The sequence below is a fragment of the Felis catus genome, chromosome D3, assembly GCF_018350175.1.
Source record: "Felis catus isolate Fca126 chromosome D3, F.catus_Fca126_mat1.0, whole genome shotgun sequence".
Classification (NCBI taxonomy): Eukaryota; Metazoa; Chordata; class Mammalia; order Carnivora; family Felidae; genus Felis; species Felis catus.
In genome coordinates, this window is record NC_058379.1 from 40,342,093 (window position 1) to 40,362,550 (window position 20,458).

At 39.7% G+C, this 20,458-nt stretch overlaps 1 protein-coding gene and 1 long non-coding RNA gene across 15 annotated transcripts in view; one reads left to right on the forward strand and one right to left on the reverse strand.

Moving 5' to 3' along the window:
* DLGAP1 (DLG associated protein 1) overlaps positions 1-20,458 on the forward strand; it is a 1,131,601-nt gene that overhangs the window by 946,605 nt on the left and 164,538 nt on the right. The window lies entirely within an intron of this gene.
* Positions 16,748-20,458, reverse strand: part of LOC123381346 — a 73,727-nt gene continuing 70,016 nt past the window's right edge. The window contains exons 4-5 of one of the 2 annotated variants that reach the window (XR_006588242.1): positions 19,571-19,684; positions 16,748-18,768 (exon numbers count right to left, since the gene is read on the reverse strand). This is a non-coding gene — a long non-coding RNA (uncharacterized LOC123381346). Of the gene's footprint in view, positions 19,685-20,458 lie in introns of both variants that reach the window. The other variant, XR_006588241.1, reaches the window with a different exon arrangement.

Genomic DNA, 20,458 nt, shown 5'->3' on the forward strand with positions numbered 1-20,458 from the left:
GGTGACTTCATCAAACTAAATATTATGATAGATCATCTTCACAGTCATGGAAAAATTAACAAGGACTAAATCATGGTTATAGATTCTAAGTAAGCCCATCAGATATTTCAAGATGGCAACCCTAAGAATTCTAGTATCACTTTTCAGTTTCTCTGTGCCATAGATTTGTTCTTTTAAAGTTATTATTTTATGATATAATAAGGTTCTGTGCCATTCTACTCCTGCCATTACTCCTGTGCTCTTCTCTGTCTCTGTCTCTCTCTCTCTCTCTCTCCCGATCCCTCCCTCCCCCCACCACACACACACTTTTCCTTTTCTCTCACATGATCTCTGTACTATCGTATAGATTTTCTTCTACTGGTTTCCTTCTTACGCTGAATCAAATATAATTTCCTCTAGAAAAGAAAATCTACTTTCTCCTGATTTTCAAAAGATGTGCTCATTCATAGAAATCAGGAAATTATTTGGCCCTAATTTTAACCATTTCCCTCATGTATACAGGTCAGATTTACATCGTGTTCAATGGGACATGACCTAGATTTCCCCCCTTGCTTCTCTTCCTTTGCTCATTATTCTTGGATACTCACAACAGATTCTATTTTTCCTGAGAAAAGTTCTTCTGTTTTGTCAACTGCAGTTATTAGCTATAACTTTCTACCCACAGCAAAGCACACGTAGAGTCTTTGATTTTTTATCAGCCCATTCTAATTGTTCAAATTTTCAATGAACTATACTAAGCTTTTCTCTTTAAGCCTTGTCCATTCTTCATATTAGCAAGATGCAATCATAAACAAAAATCCACAAAAGTGTCTGCTATGTGGGAGTGTCATGAACATGGGCTCAGCCTGAAGTGGCCCCAAGGATCCCCTAGTGATATGAGCAAGAATGGTCACTCATCCCAGCAAATCAGGGAAAATTAGGAACTGAGATAGAGAGTGACTTACAATTATGCTTCTCTTGGTTGATGGACTTTTCGGCTTGGGTAACGATGATAGAATCCTATATTCCCTCAGCCTGTGATCTGCTTCAAGCACTCAGATATCTCTCCATCTAATAAATTCAACAACTGTTTATATAAATTACTGTAGCGGGCGCCTGGGTGGCGCAGTCGGTTAAGCGTCCGACTTCAGCCAGGTCACGATCTCACGGTCCGTGAGTTCGAGCCCCCCGTCAGGCTCTGGGCTGATGGCTCGGAGCCTGGAGCCTGTTTCCGATTCTGTGTCTCCCTCTCTCTCTGCCCCTCCCCCGTTCATGCTCTGTCTCTCTCTGTCCCAAAAATAAAAATTAAAGTTGAAAAAAAAATTTAAAAAAATAAATAAATTACTGTAGCTAGTAATATTAGGCTAGGATTAGAGCTACTGTAGGAAAGTACAATTTAACAGTGGGGCAATTAACCTCAGGACTGTGGGGAAACACACACCCTTACGTCAGTTGCCTGAATATTAGGCAAAGGTAGACCTTGAGGCTGGAAATATACCCAATCATCCACTTTAGAGAATTGGATTAAATTTGCCTCACAAATATACCAACGCAATTGTATGTGTTTAAGAAGAATTTTTCTTTTTATGTCCTGCACTGAGCATCTAAGATCTATCAAAAGCATTACCACATTGCAGCTAAGGCAGGCAGACAGACTTGTATCTGGTGAATAAACAAAAACATTATATGATAATCAATCAGTAGACACAGTCATACAGATACAGACACACACTTGGTCAGAAAGGACAAAAAATAAACTGTTTACAGTGGTTACCCAGCAAGTAGTGGGTGAGAGGATTAGGTAGTAGGGACAGAGGGAGATTTCTAAATGAGCACTGCTTTTTATGACTTTAAAAACCAGTACGATATTTTATCAAAATAATACTCTTACAGAAATAGGCAAACTATCATGATATAGGATTCTCTAAGTTTTTAAGGAAAGCATTCACTTTAAAATTACAAGCTTTTCAAAAAAAAAACAAAACAAAAACAAAATAAATAAATAAATAAATAAAATTACAAGCTTTTCAGGGCTCCTGTGTGGCTCAGTCGTTTGGGCGTCCGATTTCGGCTCAGGTCATGATCTCGCAGTTTGTGAGTTTGAGCCCCGTGTTGGGATCTGTGCTGACAGCTCAGAGCCTGGAGCCTGCTTCGGATTCTGTCTCTCCCTCTCACTGTGCCCCTCCCCTGCTCATCCTCTGTCTCTCCCTGTCTCTCAAAAATAAATAAATGTTTTTTAAAAAATTTTTTTAAAGATGGGGCGCCTGGGTGGCTCAGTCGGTTAAGCATCCGACTTCAGCTCAGGTCACGATCTCATGGTCCGTGAGTTCAAGCCCCGCGTCAGGCTCTGGGCTGATGGCTCAGAGCCTGGAGCCTGCTTCCGATTCTGTGTCTCCTTCTCTCTCTGCCCCTCCCCCGTTCATGCTCTGTCTCTCTCTGTCTCAAAAATAAATAAACGTTAAAAAAAATTTTTTTTAAGGAATTACAAGCTTTTCAAAGAAGCCTTATGTAGCAATAATATGATTTCTTAAATGTTTATTTATTTTTGAGAGAGAGAGGAAGAGAACAAGTCGGGGAGGGGCAGAGAACGAGGGAGAGAGAGAATCCCAAGCAGGCTCCGCACTGTCAGCGCAGAGCCCAACTCCGGGCTCAGACTCACAAACCGTGAGATCATGACCTGCGCCGAAATCAAGAGTCAGACATCTAACCAACTGAGCACCCAGGCATCCCACAATATATAATTTTTATAAAGGATAAGTACATTCATTTGCCACACTGTGCCTCTTGAAGTTTGGTGTATGTGTTCTATTCTTTTCTTATCAGAGGAAGCCTTAGAAGTTGATGGAGTTGAGCTGAACTCCTTTCCCTCAACTTCTTTCCCCCAGAAAAGAGAGTGAGGGTCCAGGATAAAGCATTGCCACCAGACCAGCAGCCAGTGTCCTCCAGCAGGGGAGTCGGTACAATGTGCCCTTCTGTCTGTGGCTTGAGGGCCACAGTAACAGCAATGTTTACACTTTGCTTTTTTTTTTAATGAGATATTTTTGCTTAAAGTAAGACACACTCTTCCATCATCCTACTTCACAGTCTATCACTGCTGTCAGACCTCACCCATCTATTCCAGTTTTCTCAGTTTAGCAAAAGCAGGTACCCTTTGATCACCTGAGGTCGAGGCTAATGTTCCAAGAGTTCTACTGGCTTGAGTCTTCACTCCCAATCAGCCATCCCATCCAGGATATCAAAGCTACCTTCACGCACCCTACACTTCAATCCTAGACACCTTGCTCCCCACCCACGCCAATAACAACAAAAATCCTTAATACACAAGGTCTTAAGCAGAATAACATTAAGGCAATAATTTACATTTGCAATACACATAGTAGGCATTTAGTAATCGAGAGAAGATGCAAAAAAATACTTGTTTTTATCGCAATATAATTGACATATTACATGGTATAAGTTTAAGGTGTACTATGTGCTGATTTTTTTTAATTGTTTTAATGTTTATCTTAGAGAGAGAGAGAGAGAGAGAATGAGAGAGGGGCAGAGAGAGAGAGAGACAGAATCTGAAGCAGGCTCCAGGCTCTGAGCTGTCAGCACAGAGCCCAACTCGGGGCTTGAACTCACAAACCACGAGATCATGACTTGAGCCAAAGTCAGACACTCAACTGACTGAGCCTCCCAGGCACCCCCTATGTGCTGATTTGATACTTTTATATATTTCCATATGATTACCACCATAGCATCCTTCGTCAAGGATTAGCATTTCTCTTTAATAATTAGCATTTCTCTTTTGTGATGAGAACATTTAAGACCCAGTCTCTCAGAAACCTTGAAGTATATAATACAGTATTGTTGACTATAATCACAATGCTGTGCATCAAATCTCCACAACTTATTCATCTTCTAACTGCAAGTTTGTACTTCTGTCCAACATCTCAATTCCTCCGCACCCTAGCCCTGTAACCACTATTCTACAGTTTCTATTAGCTCAGCTTTTATAGATTCCACATATTATTGATATCATATACTATCTGTCTTTAGGTGACTTGATTTTTTTTTTATTTTTTTAATTTTTTTTTTAACGTTTATTTATTTTTGGGACAGAGAGAGACAGAGCATGAATGGGGGAGGGTCAGAGAGAGGGAGACACAGAATCCAAAACAGGCTCCAGGCTCTGAGCTGTCAGCCCAGAGCCCGACACGGGGTTCGAACTCACGGACCGTGAGATCATGACCTGAGCCGAAGTCGGTCGCCCAACCAACTGAGCCACCCAGGCGCCCCAGATTTTTTTTTATTTTTTATGTCACTTAATTTCACTTAGTATAATGCCCTAAAGGTCCATCCATGTTGTCACACATGGCAGGATTTCCTTCTTTGTCATAGCTAGAATAATACTCTAGCATATACATAAGCCACATCTTCTTTATTCATTCATCCATTGATGGGCACTTAGGTTATTTCCATATCTTAGCTACTGTTAATAACGGATAGCAGAAAAATCCTTACATACCTCACTAACTGCACGTTTGATGACCGGTAACTTTCCTAGAGAAATAGCGTTGTTGTTAAAACAAGTTGAATCATAAAATATCAGCAGAAGAAACTCCTACATCACCTAGTCATGGAGTCTGCAAACTACAATCTATGGGCCAAATCCCACCCTCCACCCATTTTTGTAAATAAAGTTTTGTTGGCACAAGCCACACTCATTTGTTTACAAATTGTCTGTGGCTGCTTTCACACTTCAAATTTCTTTTCGTTTATTTACTCATCCTGAGAGAGACAGAGTGGGAGCAGGGGAGAGGCAGAGAGAGAGAGAGGGAGAATCTCAAGCAGGCTCCACGCTGTCAGCACAGAGCCCAATGTGGGGCTCAAACTCACAAAACCATGAGATCATGACCCAAGCTAAAATCAAGAGTTGACACTCAATCGACTGAGCCACCCATGTGCCCCTACTTTCGCCCTTTGATGGCAAGCCGAGTTGAGTAGCTGTTGCAGAGCTGTTGCCAAATATATTTACTGTCTGAGTCTTTATCAAAAAAAAAGGTTACCACCCCTGATCGAACGCACTGAATCCATTTTAAGGTAAGAAAACTAAGGTGGGCTTCTGTCTGGAGGCAAAGTCAAAATAAAAGTGCCTGGTCTCCTACCCATAGCCCTTGCTTGTTTGGGTCCCAGCTCTTGAACTTATTTATTGCATGATTATAAACTTCATCTGAACTCATCTTCTTCGTGTGCGACGTGAAAGTATCGTGCTGCTTCTCTCGCGGGCATTAATGACCACTTTGGGAGCATCCTTAGAGTTTAGAGAAAGCACACTTCTTTCTACGAGGCACTAATTTAATTAATCATTTTTTATAAAGCAACGAAGGAAAGGCTCAGAAATCCAAGGCGACGGACAGCAGCCAGAAGTGTTTTGAGCAAAGACCCACTCTTTTCTATTCAAGATAAGATCAAGTAATAAATATTCAGATATTGCCTGGACTGGCTCCTTGTTCCTCTGCTAATGACGTTCCCTTCCTTGAATTTCTCTAATCATCCAAGTAAAATTGAAGACTATCCACTTAATCCCATCTGAGGCCAAAAAAAAAAAAAAAAAGCAATATTTGTGGTACAACCTTATGCCTCTTGTGAGGTAACTTGTCTGGTTTGTCTATCTGCGAAAATTGACAGTGGTAACTTTTAGAAGAATGACGGCTGTAACTTTTCCATTCTTCGACGGGGCACTTGGGCTGGCGTTCGTCTATATTCTAGGAGAAAGATTATGAAGTCCTAAGACACAAAAGTCTTGCTAGACATAGAGAAAGAAATAAAGTCTGATGAACTCCTTATGCTTTCATCCCCTCCAGTTGTTCTGCTGTATATAAACCACCTCTCAGGAACAGAGTGCCCAGCTCCAAGGTGCTGAGCTCTGTAGACAGTCCTAAAGTCCACCTTCGCCCACATGAGAGGTCATCAAAGGCCCATAGTGAAGAGGCTTCAAGGTCTTCTGGCCTTTAGGGTTGATGTGAGGTGCAAATCAACAAGGAAGGAATAAATCAGTAAGAATGATGGTGAAGTCATCAGTAAGGAAGGACTGTGTAAATTGCACATTAAAATGCCTTTATCCTGGCTTTACTTTAGATCTCTCAATCGGCTTACTTTATTTAGTAACAATGATAACGGCTAACCTGTAGCACTTACTGTTTGACAAGCATTTTGAACCAGCTGCATGGTCTAGCTCATGTAATCCTAATGAACGTTCTAGGAACATCTGTGCATGATCATTCTCATGATACAAAAAACAAATATTTAAGGCTTCCAGAGTTGACACAACTTGAGCCCCACTGCTAGTAAGCTACAGAGCAGATTCTTAAATCCTCTTTGCTCATCAGGGCGCCTGGGTGGCTCAGTTGTTAAGCATGACTTCAGCTCAGGTTATGATCTAACAGTTCATAAGTTAGAACCCCACATGGGGTAAGCTTGAATGCCACCTTCAGTGAGCACGAGCCCTGCTTCCGGTAAAACACCAGCCCCGCTTCCGGTGAGTGCCTCCTCTCTCTCTCTCTTTCTGCCCCTCGCTCGCTGTGCGCGCTCGCGCTCTCTCTCTCTCTCTCTCTCTCTCTCAGAAAAAAAAAAAAAATCCTCTTTACTCAATGAATGCTTAGTATACTATGCCCTGAAGTAATTTATTTTTTTAATTTTTTTTTCAACGTTTATTTATTTTTGGGACAGAGAGAAACAGAGCATGAACGGGGGAGGGGCAGAGAGAGCGGGAGACACAGAATCGGAAACAGGCTCCAGGCTCCGAGCCATCAGCCCAGAGCCTGACGCGGGGCTCGAACTCACAGACCGCGAGATCGTGACCTGGCTGAAGTCGGACGCTTAACCAACTGCACCACCCAGGCGCCCCATGCCCTGAAGTAATTTAAAACAAATCTGTGGTCTAGGAGCACTTTTCTTTCAATCCTTCCTCCCACAAATATTCATTTAGCTCCTGCCATGTTTGAAAACCTGTGTTTTCTTTCAATTTTTCTTTAAAAAAAAATCTCTCTTTAAAAAAAAAAAAAAAAGCTGTTTTTGGCCACCGGGGGAGCTCAGTTTGTTAAGGTTAAGCATCTGACTTCAACTCAGGTCATGATCTCACAGCTCATGAATTTGAGGCCCAGGTCAGGCTCTGTGCTGACAGCTCAGAGCCTGGAGCCTGCTTCTGATTCTCTGTGTGTGTGTGTGTGTGTGTGTGTGTGTGTGTGTGTGTGTGTCTCTGCCCGCCCCCCCCAACTCACTCTCTGTCTCTCTCTCAAAAATAAACAAACATTTTAAAAAAACTTAAGCTGTTTTTTCACATATTATTGATCTGGTTTTTCATGTTGGTTTGTCTAAATGTGAAACATCTGTTTAAAGTTAAAGATGTAAAAAAAATAGGAGAGATGGTTCAAGTTGGAAGCACAGGAAGATCCAAACTCATCTCCTCCCACGGACACAACAAATGCACAGCTACATATGGACAAATCCCTTCTGGACAGGACTTGAAAACCACCTGAACAAGCTCCTCCACAACAAAGGATAACAGGACGATGTCCAGACCAGTAGGAGAGGCAGAGATGTAATTCAGCCCAAAACCCCACCCCTGGTGCAGCAGTTTAGTTGGAAAGGATCTCACAAATACCAAACTTCCCCCTGAGGAGCAAGAGGTTTGTGCCCCACACCAGGCATCCCAACCCTTGGGATCTGGAGAGATGAGCACCCAAAGGTCGGGTTTTGCAAAGCAATGGGGTGCACGTCTAGGAAAGCCATTAGGCCGTAGGGAATGGAGACTCCACTCTTAAAAGGTTTTCATGCACCGTCCTTCACCCCTGGACCCAGCACAGGAGCATCAGTTCATGAAGCACCTACATAATAAATGAAGGAAATTTAAAGCACCTGCTAGAAGAACAGGAGACTGTTGGGGACTCTCCAGGGACACATGCTGGCAGGCACCATTTCTGGTATTCTCCCTCTACCCTGCAAGTGTGGGCACCAGCAGCGGCCATCTTTTCCCTCTCCCTCTAGCCTGCTAGCCCTGATGGATGTGCCCCACCCCACACACCACTCCACCATGACCACATCTAAGCCAGCCAGTGGGGAGCCCTGGCCCTGTGCACTACTCTATCACAGCCTGTCATAGTTGATCAGTGTGTGCACTCCACCCAGGGGACACCCTTTCAGCACCTGGCTCTGGTGGCCAAGGGGGATTGCATTTTGGGACCCTGTGGGTATGAAACAATTGGAGAGTCAGTCCTAGGCAGGCTACTAACCCCAGGACACCACACCAACAATACACTGAAACACATCGTCAGTCTTCCTATGAAAAAGATCTACTTGACTTACAGCTTCAGCCTGACAGGCAGGCTTCAGGTTTACCACACGTCTAGAAACTATGGAAATGCTCTCAGGGAATGTCGGCTGAGGGATACCATCTTTGAGCTCTCACTTGGCCTTGGCTCTCACTTGGTACAGCTTACCAGTACCTCCCAGAAAGCTCATACATTTGGTTTGAGTCCAGAATTTTCTATTGTCACTAAGGGGACACCTTCAGATCATGGGTTCTAGATCACGGCAGAGTCTATGATTGCTGTCCCATAGGACTATATGTACTTGCCTACCTTAAAACCTGCTGCCTGAGGATCTACCTCCAATCAGCCTAAAACTAGATGCTGATGGATATCCCTCCCTCTGAGACATTCACAGATCTTGGCACACCCTCAACAACTGGGGCCTACCGAGAAAAAGGCTGCTTAGAAATCACAAAGGTGAGGGGCGCCTGGGTGGCTCAGTCGGTTAAGCATCCAACTTCAGCTCAGGTCATGAGCCCACGGTTCTTGGGTTTGAGCCCCACGTCAGGCTCTGTGCTGACAGCTCAGGAACCTGGAGCCTGCTTCAGATTCTGTGTCTCCCTATCTCTTTGCCCCTCCCCTGCTCGAGCTCTCTCTCTCTCTCTCTCTCTATCTCTCTCTCAAAAATAAGTAAACATTAAAAATAAATTTTTTTTAATCACAAAGATTCTAGAGACAGCCAAGAACAAGAACAGCAAGGTTAAAAGACAGGGTTTATCTTGGATACAAGGCCACTCCTATAAGACTGAGAGAGAGATCTGTTTCACCTAGTACACAGAAACAAACACAGAGATTCAAGCAAAATGAAAAGAAGAATATGTTCCAAATAACAAGAAAAAATTATTAATGGAGATAATTAATATTAATGGAAAAAATTAATGGAGATAATTAATATTACCTGATAAAGAGTTTAGAGTAATGTTCATAAAGATGCTCATGAAACTCAGGAAAAGAATGGGTAAACACAACAAAGAGATAGAAAATACAAGTACTAAACAAGCCATAGAACTGAAGAACACAATAACCAAACTGAAAACACACTAGAGGGGTTCAACCACAGACCAGATAAAGTAGAAGACAAAATCAGTGAGCTAAAAGACAGGGCAGTGGAACTCACCCAAACAGAATAGCAAAAAAGAAGAAAAACATCAAAAGATCAAGATAGCTTAAGAGACCTATAGGACAACATCAAGTGGAATGATATGTACAAGGAATCCCCACAAGACTATCCGATTTCTCAGCAGAAAATTTGCAGGCCGGAAGAAGGCAGCATAATATATTCAAAGTGCTGAAAGGAAAATACTTCCAATCAAGAATAGTCTACCAAGTAAGGTAACATTCAGAATTGAAGGAGAGAGAAAGAGTTTTCCAGACAAACAAACACTAAAAGAGTTAATGATAAATTGTAAAAGGAGTCCTTTAAGCTGAAAAGGAGGCACTAATTAGTAACAAGAAAAAAATAGGAAAGTAAAAATCTCACTGGTAAAAGTAAATATATAGCAAAGGCAGTTGATTAATCACTTGTGAGCTAGTGTTAAGGTTAAAAGGCAAATAGTAAAACTAACTATAGCTACAATAATTAGGTAAGGGACACACAAAATGAAAAGATGTTAAATGTGACGGCAAAAACATAAAATATGGGAGGGGTAAACTTGTTGTCAACTTAAAGTAAATTGTTTCATATATATATGCCATTATATATGAGCTTCATGGTAACCACAGAGCAAAGAATCCATAGTAAATATGCAAAAGATAATGAGAAAGGAATCTAAGCATAACATTATAGAAAGTCATCAAACCACAAGGGAATAAACCCATAGAAGAAGAAAGGAACAGAGAACAACAAAACAGACAAAAAACTATTAAAATAGCAACAAGTACATATCTATCAATTATTACTTTAAATGTAAACAGACTAAATGCTCCTATTAGAAGACAGAGTGGCTGAATGAATTAAAAAACAAGAGCATTTATATGCTGCCTACAAGCAGCTGAATTCAGGTACAAGGACACACACAAATTGAAACTGAAGGACAGAAAAAGGTATTTCATGCAAATTGAAAACAAGAAAACAGAGGTAGCTATACTGGTACCAAAAAAGTGGACTTTAAAACAAAGACCGTAGGGGCGCCTGGGTGGCTCAGTTGGTTGAGCATCCGACTTCAGCTCAGGTCATGATCTCACAGTCCGTGAGTTCGAGCCCCACATCAGGCTCATGTGCTGACAACTCAGAGCCTGGAGCCTGCTTCAGATTCTGTGTGTGTGTGTCTCTCTCTGCCCCTCCCCTGCTCATGCTCTGTCTCTCTCTGTCTCAACAATAAATAAAAAAACATTAAAATAAATAAAATAAAACAAAGACTGTAATAAAAGACAAAAATGGGCATTAAATAATGATAAAGGGATCCATCCAGCAAGAAGACATAACATTTGTAAATATTTATGACCCCACCAGAGGATTACTTAAATATATAAAGCAAAAACTAACAGACTAAATGGAGAAATAGACAACAATACAATGATAGGAGGGGACTTTAATACCCCACTTACATCAATGGATAGATCATCCAGACTAAAATTAATAAGGAAACACTGACCTAAAAAAACACATTAGACCAGAGACACTTAATAGGTATATACAGAACATTCTGTAGGGCCCCTGGTTGGCTGAGTCAGTTAAGTGTCTGACTTCAGCTCAGGTCATGATCTCAAGATCCATGGGTTCAAGCCCTGCATTGGGCTCTGTGCTGACAGCTCAGAGCATGGAGCCTGCTTTGGATTCTGTGTCTCCCTCCCTCTCTGCCCGTTTCCCACTTGTGCGCTCGCTCTCTCTCTCTCTCTCTCTCTCTCTCTCTCACTCTCTCTCTCTCAAAACTAAATAAACACTAAAAAAAAATTTTTTTTTAAAGAACATTCCATCCAAAAGCAGAATGAATATACATTCTTCTCAAAAACATATAGAACATTTTTCAGGATAGATCATACATTAGGCCACAAAGAAGTCTCAAGAAATGTAAGAAGAATGCAATCATATCAAGCATCTTTTCCAACTACAACAGTATAAAACTAAAAATTATAAGAAAATACAGAAAAATAAAAAATATGTGGATATTAAACAATATACTACTGAAAAAAAATGGGTCAAAGAAATTTAAAAATGCTTTGAGATAAATGAAAATGGAAATGCAACATTCCAAAATCTATGGGATACAGCAAAAGCATCTTAGGAGGCAAATTCATAGTGATAGTAGCTTACCTCAAGAAACAAGAAAAATCTCAAACAATCTAACTTTATACCTAAATAGAACTAGAAATACAATAAAGCCCAAAATTAGTAGAAGGAAGTAAATAATAAAAATAAGAGTGGGAATAAATTGAGAGTAAAAAGAAAATAGAAAAAAAAATCTATGAAACTGAGAGCTGCTTCTTTGAAAAGATTTTTTTTAATTAAGAAGGTTTTTGCTAAACCCACTAAGAATAGAAGAGAGAGGGCTAAAATAAATAAAATCAGAAAGAGCTGTTATAACTAATGCCAAAGAAATACAAAGGATCGTAAGAGACTACTGTGAACAATTATAAACCAAACCAGATAAATAAATCCCTAGAGACTAACAGTCTCCCAAGACTGAATCATGTAAAGGTAGAAAATCTGATAGAGCAATTACTAATAAGGATATTGAATCCATAATCAAAAAACTCCCAACAAACAAAGGTCCAGGACCCAACAATTTCACTGGTGAATTTTACCAAACATTGAAAGGAGACTTAGTACCTATCCTTCTCAAACTCCTCTAAAAAGCTGAAGAGGAGGGCCCCCTTCCAAACTGATTCTATGAGGGTAGCATTACCTTGATACCAAAACCAAAACCTTGATACCCCCAAAAAGAATGTCATAGGCCAATATCCCTGATGAATGTAAATGCAAAAATCCTCAACAAAATCTTAGCAAACCAAATTCAACAATATGATCAAAGGGGATCTATTCCAGGGATGCAAATATGGTTCAACATCCACAAGTCAATAGTCATAATATATCACAGTAACGAAATGAAGGATAAAAAATGATATCATCTCAATAAGTGCAGAAAAAGCATTTGACAAAATTCAACATCTATTTATGATTTTAAAACAAAACTCTTAACAAAAGGGGTATAGAAGGAACATATTTAAATATAGTAAAGATAACAAAGGCCATATATGACAAGCTTATAGCTAACATCTATGGGAAAAAACTGAAATTTTCCCTTAAGATCAAGAACAAGTCAAGGATGCCCACTCTTGCCACTTTTATTCAATATAGTATTGGAAGTCCTAGCCCAAGCAATTAGGCAGGGGAAAAAAAGGCATTCATATTGGAAAGAAAAAGTAAAACTATCACTATTTGCAGACAACATGATTTTATATATTGAAAACTCCACCAAAATATGAATAAATGAATTCAGTAGAGTTGCAGGGTACAAAAATCAATACACAAACTAGGTTGCATTTTTATACACTAAAACTATCAAAAAGAGAAATTAACAATCCCCTTTACAATTACGTCAAAAAGCACAAAATACCTAGGGAAAAAAGTTAATCAAGGTGAAAGACCTGGATTTTGAAAACCATGAGACACGGATACATTAAATAGAAGAGGCTACAAATAAATGGGAAGATATTCCATCTCATGGATCGGAAGAATATTGTGAAAGTGTCCATATTACCCAAAGTAATCTATTGATTTAATACAACCCATATGAAAATCACAATGGCATTTTTCACAGAAATAGAACAATCCTAGGGGCACCTGGGTGGCTCAGTCAGTTGAGCATCCAACTGTTGATTTCAGCTCAGGTCATGATCCCAGGGCTGGGCGATCAAGCCCTGCATCAGGCCCCACACTGAGCATGAAGCCTGCTTAAGACTCTCTCTCTCTCTCTCTCTCTCTCTCTCTCTCTCTCTCTCTCTCTCTCTCTCTATCTATCTCTATCTCTCCCTCCCTCCCTCCCCTGTCCTTCTGCCCTTCTGCCCCTTCCCCACCCCCCTCTCTCTCTCTAAAATAAATAAAAAGAATCTTAAAGTTTGTATGGAACTACAAAAGATCTAAAATAGCCAAAGTAATCTTGAAAAAGAAGAACAAAGCCAGAAGCATTGTGCTCCCTGATTTCAAACTATACTACAAAGCTATAGTAATCAAAACAGAGTGGTGTCAGCATAAAAACAAACACAAAGATCACTGCAACAGACTAGAGAGCCCAGAAATAAATTCATGCATCCACAGTCGATTAATTTATAACAAAGGAAGCAAGATCATACAGTGGGGGAAGGACAGCCTCCGATAAGCAGTGCTGAAAAAACTAAACAGCCACATGTAAAAGAAAAAAATTTTACCACTATCTTATAACATATGCAAATGAATGAAACTATACCGCCATCTTACACTATATGCAAATACATAAGTGGTAAGCTCCCTGACCTTGGTCTTAGTGGTATCTTTTGGGATCTGACTCCAGAAGCAATGACAACCAAAGCAAAAATAAACAAATGAGACTATATCAAACTAAAATTCTTCTGCACAGCTAAGGAAACCACAACAAAATAAAAAGGCAACCTTCTGAATGGGAAAAGTTATTTGCAAATCACATATCTGAATAAGGGGTTAACATACAAAATATATTTTAAAATCCATACAACTCAACAACAACAACAACAAAGTCCAGTTTAAAAATGAGCAAAGGATCTGAATAGACCTTTCCCTAAAGACACATAGCCCGCCAACAAGTATGTGAAAAGATGCTCACCATCATTCATCATCAGGGAAATGCAAACCAAAACCACAATGAGGTATCACCTCAAACCCGGTCAGAATGGCTATTATTAAAAAGACAAAAAATAACAAGTGTCTGTGAGGACGTGGAGAAAAGCAAAGTAAATTAACGCAGCTACCATGGAACACGGTATAGAGGTTCCCGCCAAAATTAAAAATAGAACTCCTGTATGACCCAGCAATTCTACTTCTAGGCATTTATCTGAACAAAAATAGTAATTGGGAAAGATATATGCACCCCTGTGTTCATTGCAGTATTATTTATAATGAACCACATGCGTGCGTGCATACACACACACACACAATGGAACACTACTCAGCTATAAAAATGAATGTAACTTTGCCATTTCCAACAATATGGATGGACCTTGAGAGTGTTATGCTAAGTGAAATCTAATTTCACCTATATCTGGGATCCAAAAAATAAAACAAATGAACAGAAGTCATAGATACAGAGAACAGATTGGTAGCTGCTAGAGAGCAGGAAGGTTGGCACATCATTGAATGGGTGAAAATATAGCAACAGGTACAAGCTCCCAGTTATAGGTCAGGATATAATGCACAGCATGGGGACTACAGTCAATAATACAGTATTGCAATTCTGAAAGTTCTCATCACAAGACAAAAAAAGCCGTTAACAAAAGTAGCAATTAAAACAGAGCAAAAGCCTATGAAAAAACTCTGGGTTGAAAATTGCATGTTATACTTTGTCATTTTGACACTATGACAGATTTAAAAGATCAAATATTCAACCCCTTGATAGGGTTATAGTATTGTCAGACAGCACTGAGTGGAAGAAAAGAACTTTTGCCAACTCTTGTAAACTGCTCCTGTAAACTGAGTAGGTGGCAAATTGTGTTGAGGCTGATGAAATGAGCAGAGGTTAGGGGTAAGTAAGAAACACACTACAGGGGCGCCTGGGTGGCGCAGTGGGTTAAGCGTCCGACTTCAGCCAGGTCACGATCTCGTGGTCCGTGGGTTCGAGCCCCGCGTCGGGCTCTGGGCTGATGGCTCGGAGCCTGGAGCCTGTTTCCGATTCTGTGTCTCCCTCTCTCTCTGCCCCTCCCCCGTTCATGCTCTGTCTCTCTCTGTCCCAAAAATAAATTAAAAAAAAAAAAAAAAAAAAAAAAAAAAACACACTACAATAGTTATATGTCCATTTTATCTCAATAGACCTGGACAAAAGTACTACAATCGTGTAATCCTTATCTGACTGGTCTTTTGAATGAATTGTGAACATTCACAACTCAGTTACAAAGGTCAATCAGAAAACACAATTTAGGGGCGCCTGGGTGGCTCAGTCAATTAAACATCTGACTCTAGGTTTTGGCTCAGGTCATGATCTCACAGTTCGTGTGTTCAAGCCCCACGGTGGGCTCTACGCTGACAGTGCAGAGCCTGCTTAGGATTTCTCTCCCCCTCTCTCTCTGCCCCTCCTCATCTTGCTCTCTCTCTGTCTCTCTCTCTCTCTCTCTCTCTCTCTCTCTCTCTCAAAAAAATAAACATTGGGGCGCCTGGGTGGCGCAGTCGGTTAAGCGTCCGACTTCAGCCAGGTCACGATCTCGCGGTCCGTGAGTTCGAGCCCCGCGTCAGGCTCTGGTCTGATGGCTCAGAGCCTGGAGCCTGTTTCCGATTCTGTGTCTCCCTCTCTCTCTGCCCCTCCCCTGTTCATGCTCTGTCTCTCTCTGTCCCAAAAATAAAAATAAAAAATAAAAAATAAAAAAAATAAACATTAAAAAAAAAAAAAGGAAACACAGTTTAGAAAATCAGATTCCTCTAAAATGAGTATTTATTATATGGGAAATTTGACAAAAAAAGTAATGACATGACAATATAGAACCTAAAAATTCACTTCTTTATCTTTATGATACCTCCATATACACTGTTTTATAACAAAAGAAATTGCCATTTTTAAAAACCTTTATAGTCCAGAGTTTTCTGATCTCATATTAAACTTTAACAAATATAGCAATGTAATAGCAGTTGAAAACCATATTTAGTTTTTAATTAATTTTTAATTAATGCCGACGGTTGGATGACCCGACACATTTTCCCAGCAGCATTATTTAGCTCGAGGTGCTAAATTCAAGAGTCAAGGTTGTATATTAATCTATTGCTCTCGCTACTGACATTCTGCCAAGCTTTCAGTACAACCATAACCACTGCCAAATGTCTTTATTTAAAAATAGATGAAAATGAATATTACCATGATTTTACCATATTGGCAAAAAAGAAACAATCTTATGTATATTATGATGACAAATCAATGCTCATGTAACTCCGGAAGCTTTCTTTGCCTTCTGCTGGTGTCTTACTGACATGCAAATTCCACCAACATATAAGTAACTGGTTGAAAACAGTAATACCAAATAGAAAAATTACCAATATTTTTGAGAGTTATGATAACTTTTAATTTAACTTACAGAAGAAAATAGTCTAAGTTATCTCTAAGAGTGTGAAAAATTCAAAATTTGTTTTCATCTCTAAAATATTTTATGGTTTTATGGTTTCGGGGGATACATAATATTATTAAAATTAACTTTGCATAACCAATTTCATACTTTTTTTTCAAATTTTAATTTCCATTCTAATTAGCTAAAATATAGTGTAATATTGGTTTCAGGAGTAGAATTTAGTGATTCACCACATACATATAACACCCAGTGCTCAACGCAAGTGCCCTCCTTAATACCCAGTACCCATTTAACCTATCCCCCATCCACCTCTCACCAATTTCATATTTTAGAGGTATATTCCTGACAAGAGATGTCATCAAGACAGAAATTCATCAAGAATCCCTTGATAGGATTGCCATCCTTTCTCTCTTAAAGGTCAATCTCGAATTTCTTTCCTCACTGATATTCTTATTCCATCACATATTTTCTCCCACACTATTAAATTTAAGAAAACCTGGTATGTCCACATCATCCACTGCTTTGCTTCTGAAATCTCTCTCTTCCGAAATGTCGATTGTGGCCAGAGAATCATAATGAGACAGTTTGTTTGTATCATTTTCAAAGAACTTCTTTCCACCAGCATTTATTTTTAACTTTTTATTTTGACAGATGGATTTACAGGAAATTACAAAGATAGTACAGAGAAGTATCTCATATACTCTTTACTCAGTTTCCCCCAACAGTTATATCTTCTGTAACTATAATGCAATATCAAAACCAGAAAACTGACATTGGCACAATGTATATGGATGGCTCATTTTTTATCACAAGTCAATTCCTGCAACCATCACTGTCATCAAGATACAGAACGATTCCACAACCACCAACATCTACTGTTGTCCACATTACACCAGTTTGAGGTTTAAAACTTTCCTCCCTTCCAGTGCCTTTCTCCTCTCCCATTTATAATTATCTTAAACAGTTTCTCCACACACATTGTGAGCCACATCACACTGTTATACTTTGTGCTTCAAATGTCAAACATAATTTAGGAAATTTCAGAAGAGAGGGAAAGTCTACTATATTTACCCTATTTTTTGCCAAATTGCCAAATTTGAGAAATTATCAGCCATTATTTATGATTTTTTTTTCATCCCCACCCTCCTCGTCCCATCCTTTTGGGATTCCAGTGATATAGCCGCCATGACTCCAATGAGTGATTTGAGCAGGGTGGTTTCCTTAGAAGAGGATGTAGGTGGGCAGGTACTGTTACACAAAAACAATTCTTTCCATACATAGAGATGCCCCACATAACGTGACCCAACTTTCACAAATGGGAGATAACTCAAAGTTACATTTAGCTACTGCATTCTGTATGCAGTGCCTCCTACCACTATCAGAGTCCATTATCTCCTAATCCTCTCCAAGTATTTATTTCTCACCATTCAGCAGCTTATGGGCTAACTTATATACTCCCTTAAAATACTGAGTACTCAAAACAAAACTCAATAATCTTGATATAGAAAAGGAAGAAGACAAAAAATCCTCAAGGACATCTATATCCATGGTCCTTCAAATAATCTAGGATGACTTCATTGGCAGATCGAGTCACAGCTGAATGTTAACATAGCACAACTTGTCTTAAATAATGGTAACACCAAACGTTGTGTCTATAGCTTATGGAATTACCTTGTGTTTCTCAGATGGCAGCTACATTAAGTGTACTCATGGCGTATTTACCATATTCTATTAAATAAAAAGAATGTTGATGTAAATCCAGATAAAGATGCTGCAAAGTAGCTTTCTTTTCACTTAAAAATTAGTTACTTGGAACGTGACTATCAGAAAAACAAAGAAACCCAAAGCCCGTAATATTTTCTAAATTGCTTAAACCAAAAAGAATGAATGCTCTTGGCTTCCGCCTGTAGCCATCCTGAAGTCTCTACTCCTCTTATAGAAGATCTCTGTTAGTACCTTGTGGCCCAAACAATGGGTTTAAGAGTTTAAATGCCACTTAATTTATAGCTCTGCAATGGTTCAGCAATTAGCCATTGAAACAAAAACCTACAGTTCTCACGCCTAAGAATCATGTCAGGAATATTTGCTGATAATTGATTGGGAGACGCAAATGCATGATTACCTCGGGAAAGTTTCTGCCTCAATGAATGTTTAAATTTCTGGGATGATTCTAACATCTCCACAGAAGCAGAAAGTTCTTTTCTTTTTTCTCATACACCTGAAAATAAACCACTTCATTTAACAGAGAGTGGGATGGTCACATGTCTCCCCCACACCATCTTGAGAAATGAAGTTTCAATAATTTCTTATTTGGGGAAAGAGCTTCTAGAAACGGGGGAGAGTAAAAATCAAGGATACTGGTAAACATTAACTTCTACAAATAGAGGCATCCACTTCATTCTCAGGCTGATAATTCCACCTTATTTTCTTTCTCCCCACATCTTCCAGCCAAAGCCCCACCAAGGTTACATCCCTACCTTTCCTTCTGTCATATATGTAAACAAGGAAGTTGTGCTAATAGTCCTGACCCGGTCTTAGACCCCTGTTTAACCTGTGAATATCTGAGTGAGGGGACTTCATGGACTTCTTATCACATCTCTGCTATGACTATGGTAACATGAGAAAACCTAGCGAGGAATTTATCAACTTTTTTTTTTTTTTTTTTTTTTTTTTGCTTTCTCTTAAAATGCATCATAAACTTCATCCCCAGAATCACTAGAGTACTGTGAAAGGCCAGGGGGAAAAAAATCGGAAAAAAATACCAACTAGTTCTAAAGCTGCTGGGAACTGGGGTCTCTTCCCATTTTGAATCTCCATTTAAAACCCAAAACAGCAAAACTCCTCTCTTTGTGCCCATCCAAGCCGTTTGTTGAAAGTCCTACAGACTTTTCAAACATTCATTATTTTTTTTACCCCTAATTCCCTTCCACGAAACTGTTCTGCAGAAATAACCTGAGACAGAAAACTGTACAAAGATGTTGCCCACAGCATTATTTATAACGGTGAAAGATTTTACCAACCTTCGTGGGTGCGGTGAAAGATTTTACCAACCTTCGTGCGTGCTGAATATTTACCTCCCAGTAGAGGGAAGGTTAAATCACGGAGCCTCCACTTCAGTGCAATTCTGGAGCCAACTGTAAAAATTGTATTTAGAAAGAGTTTATGATAATGTAGAGGGGGAGAACTTCTGATGTTATATTAAGCTAGAAATCTATGGCACATGGAAGCCCTACCCAAAATTGTGTATATGTGTACATACACCCAAACATACATTGTTCAGAACTATAGGGGTGCCTGGGTGGCTCAGTGTTTTGAGCCTGACTTCAGTTCAGGTCATGGTCTCGCCGTTCGCGAGTTCGAGCTCCACGTCAGGCTCTGTGCTGGCAGATCGGAGCCTGAAGCCTGATTCAGATTCTGTGTCTCCGTCTCTCTCTGCCCCTACACTGCTCTCTCTCTCTCTCTCTCTCTCTCTCTCTCTCGCTCTCTCTCTCAAATATGAATAAACATTAAAAAAATTTTTTTAAATAAATTTTAAAAAGAACTACAGTAAGAAAATGTGCCCACCCCAACCCCACCCCCCCCCCAAAATGAAAGGAAATGCACCAGAGTGTTAAATGGTGGTTATCTTTGGTAACGAAACCAAAGATCCGCTTTTGGTTATTCTTTGTACCATTTTTTCCAAACATTCTATAGTGAACACGTTTTATTTTAATAAAAGAATTTTTATTTTTAAAAAAGAAACAGCTAACATTTCATGTTTAGGGCCCTATTTAGAAACAATAATACATCTCACATCAGCAGATCCTGCAGATTTCTCCCTTTGCCTTTTAGTTTTCGGGATTAGATGAAGACTCCTGGGTTTAGTGGTTTGACTGGCTAACTGAAGATGATCGCTAGGGGGCGCCTGG